Source organism: Ruditapes philippinarum, unplaced genomic scaffold (assembly GCF_026571515.1).
Source record: "Ruditapes philippinarum isolate M1 unplaced genomic scaffold, ASM2657151v2 ctg13234_1_1_1_1, whole genome shotgun sequence".
NCBI lineage: Eukaryota > Metazoa > Mollusca > Bivalvia > Venerida > Veneridae > Ruditapes > Ruditapes philippinarum.
In genome coordinates, this window is record NW_026856859.1 from 191 (window position 1) to 14298 (window position 14108).

At 34.6% G+C, this 14108-nt stretch overlaps 1 long non-coding RNA gene across 1 annotated transcript; it reads right to left on the reverse strand.

The window, feature by feature from the left end:
* Positions 1 to 250: 250 nt before the first annotated feature.
* Positions 251 to 2965, reverse strand: LOC132747934 (uncharacterized). Its single transcript, XR_009628178.1, has 4 exons — positions 2865 to 2965; positions 1566 to 1610; positions 1096 to 1175; positions 251 to 320 (listed from the first exon to the last, which is right to left on the reverse strand). It is a non-coding gene; the product is annotated as an uncharacterized LOC132747934 (long non-coding RNA).
* Positions 2966 to 14108: the final 11143 nt, after the last annotated feature.

Here is a 14108-nt window from a genome sequence, read left to right on the forward strand (position 1 = left end):
AGGAACCAAAGCAAAATAACAAACCCCTTTAAAAAAAAAAACCGAACATGTTTCTTTCTCTGCTTATCAAAATATGTAATCAAATGTGTATGCAAATCTGATAAAACTGAATACAAGACACAACGTGGCGAGAAGTGTCGACATTTTACAAACTTACGATTGGTGTTAGCATTCTCAATATTTGTGAGTCGAAAACCGCCTTTTCTTATTAAAAATACTTATTCCGAAAGATTTATTATAATATACTTTACCTGATTGTCGATACAACCTAGTACATTCATGTGATGTTGATTTGTCGATGAAGTATTTAGAAAGCAAGCCTGAAAAGGAATTCATTTGAATAACAACAGCATATATTGGCAAATGACAAAAACAAAACAATAACCATGCATAGTCCTGAGGCATCAATATTAGACACTTGCAAGGGTTTTAGAAGTTTCCATAACATTCGTTAGCTTTTATATTATATTCCGGATATAAGAGATGGAGAAGATGTGTGACAAATATATTCAGCTTTTTTCATTGCACATTCATCAGTTTTCTTAGGGTTTTTTTTTCTTTTCTTTTTGTATTTGTGTCATGGTTCAGAACTTTTCAAACTATTGTAAAAATGTTCTCTGCACCCTTTTAAAAATTTTCCGAAAACGAATTTCAATATAAGGGGGGGAGAAATGTCAGGGTTCAGTTTCTTTTTCACTTTTTAGAGGAGTTTAGTGTGTAAGGGGCCGGATAGCTCAGCCCGGTAGAGCCGCGGGTAAGGTTTTCCGAGGGCCCCGGGGTTTTTTAGTCCCTTTTTAGGCTCACATTTTTCCATTTCTTTAAACTTTTGTTTTTCCCTTTTTTTTTTTCGTTGTTGTTTTCTTTTTGTATTACATTGAACTAAATTTTAAAGCATGATACTGATATGTTTGTGGCGAAATAAGTCTAGCACATTATGTTTCCTTGTACAGTTAACACGAGATATACATAGGATAAGTTTAATAGAAATGATTACTTTGAAAAATGAAAGGTTAAGACTTAAAATACAGAATATAGACGACACTTGCGTAATTTTATTCAAAAGATCACTAAAATTTCAGTTTCTACTGTACGCACCTGTCCATCCTTACATACAAGTGTGTTGTTGCAACTATTGGCATCGTTTACAGCTTGACAGCTGAAACATTCCAGTGCAGCTGCATCAAAATATACAAAATCTTAATAAATCTTAGGTGTTATGGGGCTTGCACATTGCAATTATTAACTTCTCAGGCACAGGCTCAATAAAATCTGTAATTTTCAACCATTATCTGATGTCTTGTTTTCTTTTCATTGCGCTCAAAAGATATCGGTTTTCCAGAATATGTAAGAAATCAACTTTCTTATGTATGTTTTCTTATCTGGAGCATCCCTCGTACGCAATAGCATTAGGAAAGAATATCAATTGGAAATTAATGTGTAAATTTTCAATTAAAGTCTGACTTTTTTTACGAAAAAACGAATGTAAATGATTTAACACTTGGCTATATTGGCTACAAAGATCCTGTAAATGATTTAGCTAACGGAAGATAAGTGCTGATACATACCGGTGTTTTGGACAAACAGATGTATAACTGACAGGACGAGTAACACTGTAATAGAAATGGAAAAAAGGAACCATCTTACGTATTGAAAATTTTTATCTTCTCTTTATCAAAAATATCATAAAATCACAGGCATTTTTCTTGACAACAATTAAGTTGATTTTTTTAAACTAAAGCTATCACTCAAGGTTATTTACACCCCAGAAGCAACTTTAAACCTTTGGGGGAAAAATGGTCTGAAGCAAAATTTGAATTATGATGTTTTATATGTGTACCAATAAATATAACAATTAATTCCCTATCTTCCAGATACATTTTCTATTTGCATTTGTCAATTTTGATCCCACATGGAGATCACTTAGATTATATAGACATAAGACAGATATATAGAAAATGACACGTAAGTCTTGCCCAGCATGCTCGCTAGCCTCATCAAATTAAACGAAAACAATGTTCTGAAGATAATTTGCATTTTAGTCAGACAAAAACATGAATTTTCTTTTAGAAAAAGAAAGAAAAATGATATTATATGAGAGTGTAATTAAGGATTATTTTTAAAAAGTAGTTCGGAACCATATGTGAGGTAAAGTGAGAGAAAAAGACACGTAAGTCTTATTATGTGTACTTTAATGCCCAAAGCTTAGATAAATGACAGGAAACACTGCCTAGTAGACCTCTACATAAACTTATTCACTTTCCTATGAAAACACATTTTATGTTCAACTACGAAGTACAGAGTTTAGATATTTGGCATATTGCACTATATTGTGGATATCTACAAAAGATATAAACTAAAAAAAGAATGGCCCAACCATATACTGTAGATCAGTAAACCTATGAGACTTACATAGTAAACATAGTAAAAGTACATGTATTTTGACTTCTCAAACAAATTTGCATTCAGCCTTTGTGGTGTTTTTGTTGTAATTTGATATCAAAGTCTGGCCAAATCAATTACACAATTTTAACAAGGTTAACATCACTTCAGTGTTGTAAATTTTGTCTTGTCTTTTGGAATCATTGATTCCAACACTTTTAAGTGTTGAATATTCAGTACCGCTCAAGCCGATGCTCAAAGGCGTGAGGGACGTTGCACTTTTTATGTAACATATTACGATAAATGCTTCCAATGAGACATTTTGTCCAACTTGTCCGGCATGCTGGCTAGCCTCATCAAATTAAACGAAAATTATGTTCTGAATATAATTTGCATTTTAGTCAGAAAAAACATGCATTTTCTTTTTGAAAAAGAAAGAAGAAAAATGATATTTTGAATATATTAACAATTAAAGCAGTACTTACTCATCCTTCAGGCCAACAATGTTTGCAATAATTTCCTTTTAGACATTTTAGAAAATTTATCAACACATTTTGACACACATGAACTAAATAGATAACGAATTTTAAAGCGTGTTTTTCCCATGTTTGATTTAAAATGGCTTATATGATATAACGTGCATGATTTCGGTGACTTATACAAATAGTGTGCACGTAAAGTAAACATGGGGAAGTCGGCTTGGCATTTCACATTATGCCGAAAAAAGATCCATTAAAAACTAAAACATTGATACTTTTTATAAACGCGGTGAATGTTTTGTATCAATTGAGATTATATTTCTAGATCAGAATCAAACTTTTCCAGAAGCAAGCATCAGTAATAACTTATATACGACTGCTACTTATGAATCTGTATATAGCTATGTCATTTCTGTTACTAGCTAGGTAACACGTTACTATGCACTGTACAACAAGCAACCTTCTCGGATGGCTCTTAAAAATGAAAATACGGAGAGTGTTATTAAGGATTATTTTCAAAAAGTAGTTCGGAACCATTTGCTAGGTAAAGTGATAGTGAACAAAATGAAACTTATTCTGAAACAATGAAAGCACGATGCATCGTGCTTTACGATTGTGAAGATTCAGAAGCATATCATTTCTGATTTAAGATAGTGGATATCTCATTGAAACTTAAAAATAATCCTCTCTACACATCTTATTAATCAAATTTCAAATACATGGTTAACACTCACATGTTGTTTGTATTATAGTGTAAAACTGTTGTATATAGGCCAGATTACTGATAAGCTTGAATTGTTTTTAATTTAATTGAACGAAACAACAAAACATCATTTCAAACCGATGATGCCGAAGCCATCACAGATAATGAGTGTAATCAAACGAAATTCTGATGTTAAGCATTGGTAAAAAGCAAACAAAATTCTGATAAATTAGATGATTAAAGTGGTAAGATTTTTCTCCCTATCTTTGAACACATAGCTTTTTTGAATCACGTTATTACTATCGTTGGCCTACTAGCATAGAATTTAAAAACGTCATGGAATTTCACGATAACATAATCTTTAATTTCCATGACGTAGGGTCATCATGCTTATGCCTATGTCACAAATGACACACTGCCCCCGTGCGGGGTCAATTTTCCCAAAAAATCGAAATATCGGCCGATGTCCGTCGGACCAACGCGACAATCGGACGGCAGCAACTGAAAAATGTTGGTCATCGGGCGGGCGCCGTCGTGTTTTAAGTACTACTAAAAAGCTAACGGTGGCCGGACGTTTTTTTTAAGGGTCAGAGAGTTGAAAATTTCATCTGGCAGTTATCGCCAGGTCACCGGACAGCGCCCAGGCGATGTTTTTGGATTGGACGATTGTTTTGATACAAAAACACCGTCCGATTTAAAAGGCGACCAGACGGACATCGCCGGACATCGACCGGCGCCCGAATAGACACCAGTTGGCGAACGAGTATCACCCGGTTCGCAGACGATTCATGCACAGTCACCGGGTGTTCATCGTTTTGTCGTACGGCGATCGCGCGGCTTTAGTTTGTTATAATTACGGGGGCTTCAGATTTCTGTAGTTGCCTAAAAATGAATCAGTGAATTTTTAAATTTGTTAACATGATTTAACATAACTCTATGGTAGTGTAAGAACGTTTACGCAGATTAATATTAAAGTAAAGGCAAACTACAATTGTTGCATTTTTGCTTGGTCTTCATCTTGTCTCTATTAGCTGCCTTCTTTGCTGGCATATTGACCACTGACTGATTGTTTAAAAGAATATCATAAAATGCCTAGCCTTTACCGCCCGGCACCCACACGGCGACCGTCCGATCCATTTATAAATCGCACAAGCGCTGTCCGGACATCGGGCTGCGACCGCCCGATCTTAAAATGCTGTCTGTAACATTATTTCGGCAAAACTCGCCCGATGACAGTTTCATTCATGCCAAACATTTACCAATATAAACAATTGGTAAGTCATCATGATTACAGTCAATATTAATAATATCTGTCATATGTTGCGGTTCGGACCGGAATATCCGTCCCGAGGGGACCCGCCCATTGGGCGGTAACGAGGCTTGCCGAGTTACCGCTCATGGGCGGGTTCCCGAGGGACGGATATTCCGATCCTAACCACAAACATATGAAAGATATATTTTCTTGCATATTCTGCCATATTATTTCATATTTAAAATGGTTTACCTCAATATGATATATGTTCATGGAAATTAAAGTCATTTCATCCATAACTATTTTCTTACAATAGCGTATGAACTTACAACTTAAATAACAACGGCGAAATGACGTCATCCTAAGACATATTTCCCTTCTAAAACGACGTCATTTTAACGCGGTTCATTCATAAATGGCGCTAAAATGACGTTGTTGTTTGGCACGCGACTCATCTGGCACCCCCATGCCAGATGAAATTTCCGGCATGGGTAAAACTCACGGAAACGCCAGTCTGCTATGCAAGAATAGAAATATATGTCAGTTCAGCTTAAATTATCAATGCAAAAATGAGCATAATGTCCTTTTAAGTCTGTTCACGAAAGGTGATGATAAAGCCTGCTTTATGCCTATTAATCTACACATTGTTGTTAACTTGACATTATGACATTTTCCTCGAAAATTTGTTGTTCAGGAATGTATAGAGAAAAATATGCATATTTTTTACTTTCATTTGAAAGCTTGAACGTGTATGTTTGTTTATGAAAAATGCGAATGCTAGAGCTTATCTATTGGGTTCAAAAATGTGGAGGACGTCCGGGATTTCTTCATCATTGTCATGTTTTTGAGGAATTACATGTGCCGTAGACTGATGCAATTACACTGTGGCACACTTTTAAGTTGACATGAAAGCCTTCCTCTTATCCAAGCAAATCTGTGCACTGTGCACTTGGTGATGGGCCCACTTCAATAGACGAAAAAGTCCATCCTTTTACTTAGACAAGACGGATAGGGGTGATTGAGTATAATGAACACCCATAGAGGAATTCATGCAGCAAACATTGCAGGACTCGATCTGTTTGACGGAACCTCGATATTTATCTGTGGTAAAATAAGCTGGGAAGGACGCATTGACCTTGTTATCATTGACAGAGGCACAATGACTACCAAGCGGTATTGAGATGTGGTTCTTTGTATCCAAAGAAATCTGTGTACTGTGTACTTGGTGATGGGCCCACTTCGATAGACGATAAAGTCCATCCTTTTACGCGCGCAGTTGACCCGGATGTAATGTAAAGGAAGTTAAAAACCCTAAATCTTCCAAGTGCCGCCGGAAACGGGTTGTGCCGAATAATTGTTGTGCCTCTCAAAAGTACTTGCAGAAAAAGTTTACTCGTTTGACATTGCCAGTATTACCCGTATTTTATGCCCGCTGCATACATGAGAATACATGTAGAATGAAAAACACGTGTTATTTCTGACTGCGACTTGTTTCTTTTCATTGCTCTTAAAGTCTCTCCACTTCCCAGGATCCCTAGTACATTTTCTGTAGGCGATTTCTGCATATTTATTCGTCAACTTAATCATAATATGGCCTGTAATGATAAAAAATTGTAAAATCTAATATGAAAATGGAGAAAAACAAAATCTCTACAAAACGCCTACAGAGCGCCTAAAACGTCAAATTTAAAAATATTGCTGGCTCGTATTATTAGCCTGTGTATGTACAGTAGAAATAATGACAAACTATTGTCCAAGTCCTCTAGCACCGCCGATAAGTCATTAAGATAAATCTGCATGATACAAAAAATCAAAATACTGACATGATATTTGAAATGAAATACTGTACATTACATTGTCATTGTTAAATTCAGTTTTTAAAGAAGATCTTACACTTTTTCTTTTCTTTTTCACATTGAATTCATAACACGAGTTGTATTAAAGTGGTCAAATAAGACACTATGCTGTCAAAATAACATTTTTAAATACATCACTTGACAATGATGTTTGCACATTTCCATTTAACCATTCCTACTAAAATAGCGCTTATATGTACGAGCGTACTTCATTTCAGTGTTTTTTTTTATATTTCTGGTCCTTCAGGATCAGTTACTCCAGCATTGTTAAGTGTTGAAAATTGAGTATCGCTTAAGCCGGTGCTAGGGGCGTGAGGGATGTTGCACTTTTTCATTACCCCTCATGTACAGACTCAAACAAACCAAATCTGCAATTTTCATGTAATTTAGATGATTTTTATACTTCCTAGGCATCGCTTTTTTCAGATAAATGTTATCTATTTCAATATGTTTGCTTTTATAATTTGACATTTTGACAAAGATCAACTGGGTCACTTAACATAAATGGGAAATATGCATTAGAATAGAGAGAAATAAAATCCCTAAAGAAAGCCCCAAATCGAAATAGAAAATATTGAAGGCTAGGTTTAATTGAGCCTGTTCATGGACAATACTAGAATATGCAAGTTACTGTCCACGCCCTCTAGCATCGGCTTAGGCAGTATTCAGCATTTATACATGTAATGGTATTTTATTTAATTTAGGAACGTGATATGTTCATTCATACGGTGGTGATCATGGAACCTTCAATGTGACACTTTAGTGCCATTGCAATGGTCACCAAGTTAGATAAAAAAATAAAACAGAAATATACAGAATTGACAGAATACAGAACTAGATTAAGCGTTTAAACGTTTTTCATTTTCGGGTCATACTGCACAATAAAAATGATTTTCTTGAAAATAAACGAAGTGAGCGACCGATCTGAAATTTTGAACACAAGTTCTTGACACCACCTACATCAAACGGTACAGAGATCTCTATAAATATTTCAAGTAAAAGCATTTAGATATGGAACGAGTACAAATGAACCCGATTAGCCTGGTCCTTAATTTTCACATACATTTACATGCTTTCATTGCTTACGAGGTATATCGTCTTTCAAGAATTATCCTGCCAGTAAAAATGATTAACAGCTAAATGTTGTTTTCCTTCTTTACAATTTATAGTTTATTATGTCAAACAGTTGGCATCGTTATTAATCTGTGCACTTTAATGACTCGTCAAGGTAAGTTTTATGCTCCCCGAAGGGAGTGCATATACTCGTCCACTCGTCTATCTCCCATCTGTCCGTCACCCCCTTGTCCGTAGAATAACTTTAAAACTTCACAAAGTGATTGATACCGTTAAAAGGAAGTGCAGTATTATATGAAAATTAAAAAAATAATCTACCTAGCTTAATTATTGAATATGAGAAACGAACTACAGAAAGATCGCAGATACCTGTTCTGAAGTTTCAGGTACGAGTATATAGAAACGCCAATGTGTTAGTCAGGAGCTAACAACGAAAACGGATGAAGAATATAAAGCGAAATTGAAGTGTCTGTAAATGGTAAATTTAAATACAAATTAAATTAAAAGGGAAGATTGTGAATATCCGATATGATGGTGATCATAATGATGACCATCCTAATACGGAAGATGATGATTATCAATATACCTAAATAAATTGGTGATTACGATGATGATGGTGATAAGGACGATGTTAGTTATCCTGAAGATTATGATACCATGATAATGAAAATGACGACGATAATGGTGATCATGGTGATAAAGATGTTAATTCATATGTTTATCGCAATGATGATATGACAATAATATTAATGATGATAATGAATTTGATAATGGGTTAAAAATGACAATAATGTTGATGATGATGATGATGATGATGATATGACAATGATGATGATATGACAACGACTATGACAATGATGAATATGATGGTGATGATGATGATAATGATGATCATGACTATAATGATAATGATGATGATAATGATGATGATGATGATGATGATGATCATGATGATCATGATGACAATGTCATTCTGGATCAGCGCCTGTTCTAGAATATAACTTAAAAAGATCAAATGACTATGTAAGTAACAAGTCAGGTCAATTTGTTAACAGATACGCTTCGATAAATAAATTTTATGATGTTTTTTATATTTGTTTTTTTGTGTATTTTTTTACTCATTAATCATTTATGTTTATTTCATAAAAACAAGGTTTCGGTTTGGCTTATCATATATTTCGCGTCAGACGTTGCAAGTGCGACCGTTTCCGTAAAAAAGGTAAATTTAATTACATTTCTTGTCGTGTATTTTATACATTTGTCAAATTTTGACACTCGATTATGAATTACAAAACAGGACAGTTATTTTATATTAAGATGAAATTGCATTCAATTCAATCAATTTCTATTTTCTTTCAGGATCAAAAGTAATGCATTTATATTTGATTCGAAGCAAATAAGCACGTAGGCACAAACCTAGTTGGTTTATTCAGAATTTACTTTAGTTCGATTGTTTAGGAAGCTGTAAGCTTATAGATACACCTTTGAATCCGTTCCTGGAACCAACCAGTACTGAGCAATGAGTGTAAAGTTTTTTTTTTGCTCAAGGAAACAACAACTTGCCCCTGACAGGGTTTGAACCGATCCTAGTTGTTTTAACCTTAGTGATATATTCTTTTTTTTCGGTTGTTTCGTGTTTGTTTGTATTTTCAAAAGGTTTTTAAGACAATGCTACTTTTTAATTGATATAGTTATTATTAACCATTTTATGTTTTGCATTGGGCAATATAATTACGGAAATCGTGTATTTCAACATATAAAATGTCCTTTAAGGTCGAACTTTGATAAAGTCTTAAGAAGTACAATGACCGTCATAGAATAATTACTATATTGACAAACTGCAATTATATTTAAAGCATATTGACTCCCTAATAATAATAATAATAATAATATTAATAATAATAATAATAATAATAATAATACAATGACCGGGAAAAGTAACATTTTGACCTCCAAACGCAAACGATTGTTACCCTCAAAGAATAAAGAAAGTAGTATCAGCATAACACATGCACGCATGTACACTATCTACTTAATATGTTTAATTGATATCATAGAATTAACAGTTAACCTAAGATAAACTATAACAGAGTATCTAAGTGATGATATAAACCATATCTAACGTATCTAAGTTGTAATATAAACCTAGAGAAATATGAGCGTGGTTCAAAGTCACAAATAATTGAGACATTTACAGAAACAAATTAAAATACAGAAATGTTACAGATATTATTCAATTTTTGTAGCGGAAACATATTTCTGGTATTTGAATAATTGTACATAATTTACTTATGGGAACAAATTAAATTTTTAACAGACAATTTTACTACCGCTTAAACGCGACCATTTGTTGTTAAAATACCTGTTACAACCGCAATACATTAGTTTTATTTTATAACAAAAATAAAATTCAAAATGCAAATTTTATTAAAGTTGAATGTTTTGCACTATTAAAACAAAATTTAATCAGACACATGTATAGTTTTACAGAGATATGTTACCAACAACTTTATACTTGGTGGCGATTAAATAACAAAGAAGGGAATAATTGTTTCATATCAGTATCATCTGACTTAAAATGGTGTGTATTTTAAGCAAGTAAAATTCACAATATACATGTTTAAGATGGAAAATTAACTGGAACCGAAAAAAAGACTTTATTTGTTAATACAATGCAATATTAAACATTTTATCGCCTACACGCGCCTTATCATCATTTTCGACGATTTCAGTGACTGCATCCCTTGGAAAGACCTATAGATCAATCCTGCATACCCTGAGTAATTCGAATGGACTGTTCCTGGTTAACATATATGCAAGGACCATACCAGTACCACCATCCTCCGTGACAGATTTGTGCGTTGTCGCTTCTATCATCATCTACATCATGATCATAGGTCGAGAAACGCCGGCTATTACTGTAGTACATACCATATGTATTTCCTTAAACGGGAAAATTATTAATTTAAAGAAAGGCAATTCTTCCACATTGTATCATTAAATTTGGGGATTTTTTTTTCTTTTTTCTTTTTTTCCTGGGGGGGGGGGGGGGTGTTATGTTTAGTCCATTTTGTACACATTTTGTTGGTTTGTTTTGTTTTCCTTTGTGTGTGTGTTTTTTTTTTTTTGGAGTTGTTGTTGTTGTTTTTTATAGTCACTGTAATTAAGAATTTAATCTAGAATAAATCGTATAAAATTTAATACATGCATAATATGAAATAACAGCTTTAAACATTGTACCTGCAGAGCCGTATCGTTGATCGATGTGCAGCCTGTAGTCGCCTTCGTCTAAATGAAAGTTTGTGTATACTTCAAATGCTTTGGAACCGTCTGCTGATTCTACATCAATTCGTAATTCCGTCTTGTTTTGTGATGATAATTCAAGTATATAATGAAGCCCTTGACGATAAAATATCGGATGCAACGAACAACAGGGTCAAAAAATAGTTCTTGTACTTTCTTTATGTTCATTTTATAAATACGTTTTGATTTTTGTTTCAACCTATTTATATGGAAGGGTATTAACGTAAAAATTACATCTTGCTTTCTTACGTTACATCTTGCATTCGGACTTGTACATCTTGCATTTTGACTTGTACATCTTGCATTCTGACTTGTACATTTTGTATTCTGACTTTTACATGTTGCTTTCTTACATGAACATTATGCTTTCTGCTGTGTGCGTCTTGCTTAATTGTATCTTGATATCGTTATTTAACGATCAATTATTATTCATTTGTTGATCTGGTATATTAATTCAATAACATAACTTGCAACCGATTGTATTTGGGTCTATTTACTTAGCTTGAATGACGAATGCATAAGGAAGAATGACGCATAGCCGAAAACCGAATGCAGCAAGCATAATACGACGCGACATCTGGTGTAATAATATGTGACACCCAAATTATGCTAACAGGTGGAGCTACAGTTATTTTCTCGGTAATGTCTGTATTGCGGTTCGGATTCAGTTTACCGAATAACGTCCCTTTGTTTTAAAATTTCCATTTCACTATGGAGGAAATATTGTAAACGTATATACGAGGGTTGTCCAAAAAATTCGTGCACTGCAGTTATTGTCGTGAGAGTTATTAATAAAAACAAATGAATTATATATCACTTGAAGGGAAAATCTGTCTCAAATAAGAAAACAAAAGAAAAAGCCGAGTAACCGGCGTGTCGTGATAAAGAATGGTCATTAAGTTACCTTAGTAACGTAATACCGGCGCACGAAAAAGAATTGGGTTAGTTCATTACTGTAATTGTATTAATTGTTTGTTGCTTGTAAAGTGGCATTTGCTTTTTATGTTATAATTTGTTTACTGTAAATAGAGGAATGATTGATGCAAAGAAATTTGTAGTTTTTATTGTTCTTATGCAACGTCCATGTAACATATTCCACCAGTGCACGAATATATTGGACAACCCAACCGGCATTACGGCCTGACGTCTGCCTGACCGGTTGTCATCGTCTACCGACTCTCGCCCCTCTACAGAGCGTTTGTGCAATTTAAAAACCAGAATTTAAAAACCAGCCTTTGTGACACTGAACTTGTCCCGCTTGCCCTTTTAATTTTTTGTAGGTATCTGTTGGTGTTTTACCAATATTTGCACAAAATTTAATGATCGTCCGTATTTCCAGACGTTTAGCGACTGGCATTTTCACCTAATTACAGTATTGGCGACCACACACAAATGTTTGTTTACGACCGTTACAATAGGGCAAATGACGTCATATTTTCTAGTGACGTTAGGAATACGTACACACACTTTTCCCTGAATTTTACCGTTTATATGTAGTGTTTAAATAATACCGTGATGCATCAAAGTAATGAACTAACCCAATTTTTTGTCGTGCGCCGGTATTACGTTACCAAGGTAACTGTATGACGATTCGTTTTCACGACATGCCGGTTACACGTTTTTTTCTTTTGTTTTCTTATTTGAGACAGATTTCCCCTTCAAGTGATATATAATTCATGTTTTTCTATCAATAACTCTCACGACAATAACTGCAGTGCACGAATTTTTTGGACAACCCTCGTACAAAACGATTTAACCAATTTTTGTATTTATTACTGAAACTCGGTGGATCAAATAATATTTCCAGCTGACAATGACATGTTGGGCTGAAGATGTCTTTACTAAAAAGGCATCTTCTACGGTGGCACAAAGGTGGCATGTGTGTATTTTTATTTATCTCGTGGCCACGAGTTACTAAGTCGTGGCCACGAGATACTATGTCGCGGCCACGAGTTACTAAGTCGTGGCCACGAGATAGTTAAGTCGTGGACACGAGATACTATGTCATGGCCACGAGTTACTAAGGCGTGGCCACGAGATAGCTGAGTCGTGGCCACGAGATACTATGTCGTGGCCACGAGTTACTAAGTCGTGGCCACGATATAGCTAAGTCGTGGCCACGAGATGTCATGGCCACGAGTTACTAAGTCGTGGCCACGAGATAGCGAAGTCGTTGCCACGAGATACTATGTCAGTTTGTACGTACCACGGCCTGTTAACCTTGTTTATACGAAAACATGAGAAGGAATAAGTCCTGGTTTATTTTATTTGGAAGGGACTTTGCCCATGGACAGAAGATAGTCTTTAGGGTAAAATCCTTGTCTGCTGAATAATTTAGTAGGGATAAGCCATGGTTTATATAATCCAGAAAGATCAGTAGATGACATCTAAAAATTTCGAGGTAATTAGGTCAAAAATCAAGGTCACCGTGACACTAAATGTAAAATTATTGACCAGTTAATTAGGGAAATTCATATAAATGGTGTAATCTGATTGATTATTTATCATGTTGCCACGACTTAGTAACTCGCGGCCACTGTCAGAATAATCATACAGTTTATATGTAGATATGTATCTTACAACGAGTTAATATTTCCCTACAGTGATATATTGTTGTAGATGAAACAACGAGTTAATATTTCCTTACAGTGATACATTATTAGACGGCGCAAGCACGCGCCGTCTAGTAGATATGCATTTGTCCGTATAGCAATGGGGAAGATTTTAGACTTGATTTTGTGTATTTTTTGTTTGTTTTAACAAAATCACATTGTTTTCAAATTTTCTAATACAAATAGCTTTTCTGATGTACAACATGTCACGGAGCTTTAAGGGATTAAAATAAATGTTTAACTGAAGTGATAGTGTCATGTTTAAATATCATATTCTTTTTAAAATTATCTTATTTTATCTACTTTATAAATAACGTGCCAATGAGCCAGTCTATAGACTAAGTCAAAAGTTCTGAAACTTAACCGTTGACAGGGGTGACGACTGAAGCAGTGTCACTCACTTCATTTGCTCCGCCTCTATTGAAGTTCGTCTCTGCCTTAAATTGTCGC